Here is a 1,068-nt window from a genome sequence, read left to right as displayed (position 1 = left end):
TAACCAGTTTGGCTCAGTGGATAGAGCATCGGCCTGCAGACTGAAGGGTCCCAGGTTTGATTCCAGTCAAGGGCATGTACCTGGTTGTGGGCAATATCCCCAGTGGGGGGTGTGCAGGAGGCAGCTGATCAATGTTTCTCACTCTATCCCTCTCCCTTCCTCTCTGTAAAAAAAAAAAAAAAATCAATAAAAATATATAAAAAAAAAAAAAAATAACCTTGGGGGGGATTAAAAAAAAAAAAAAGCTGCCAATGCCCAGTGCCTTCTGTAATGACATAAATTTCAATGGGCCTCCTATTAGTCTACCAGCTAATACAGATTTGGGAATGACAGAATTTGCATTTAATTTTCCTTTTACTCCAAAGGGCAGCTACTTATCCTCCAAAAGCAGCCATCACTTTAGAGGAATCCAAAAAGCATTAATTGCCAAAATGGTGAGGTGGCTCCTCTTCTTTCCCAAATCAAGTTATTTAGAATCTTGACCGAAGGCAAACACCACGAACGCTGAGCAAAGGTCTCCCCCTAAAAGGCCAATAAAATATATTTTAAAAAATGTAAATTTTTAAATTATAAACCCGTGTTTTCTATCAAAATTACTTCTTGCGTGAATTTTGGGACACTCTTTACAATAAAGTTACAGAATAGAAAACCAATGCACAAAAGCCCACTGCCTTCCAGTATGCTAACAACAAAACTTCAGAGAGAAATAAATCTAAGGAGAACCAAGATGGCGGCATAGGTTAACGCCAGAGTTTGCTGCCTTGAACAACCACTTCAAAAGTGAAACTAAAAGATGGAATGGACATCACCCAGAACCACAGGAACGCTGGCTGAGTGGAAGTTCTACAACTAGGAGGAAAGAGAATAGCATACCTAGACTCAGAGGAGGCGCAGTGCTGAAGTGAAATACTAAGGTTCAGAGGTGCATGCGGAGTGGGCTGGCAGCTGAGGGTGCCGTTGTCTGTTTCAATCGGGAGGTAGTCTCAGGCTCTGAGCTCCAGATCCGGGCGAGTCTCTAGGGACCCAGACTCAAACGGGAGAAGCAGGACTGTCTGGCTTCGGGCGGAA

The sequence above is a fragment of the Myotis davidii genome, unplaced genomic scaffold, assembly GCF_000327345.1.
Source record: "Myotis davidii unplaced genomic scaffold, ASM32734v1 scaffold452, whole genome shotgun sequence".
NCBI lineage: Eukaryota > Metazoa > Chordata > Mammalia > Chiroptera > Vespertilionidae > Myotis > Myotis davidii.
The sequence above is the reverse complement of the archived record's forward strand: the minus strand, read 5'-3'. Positions refer to the sequence as shown.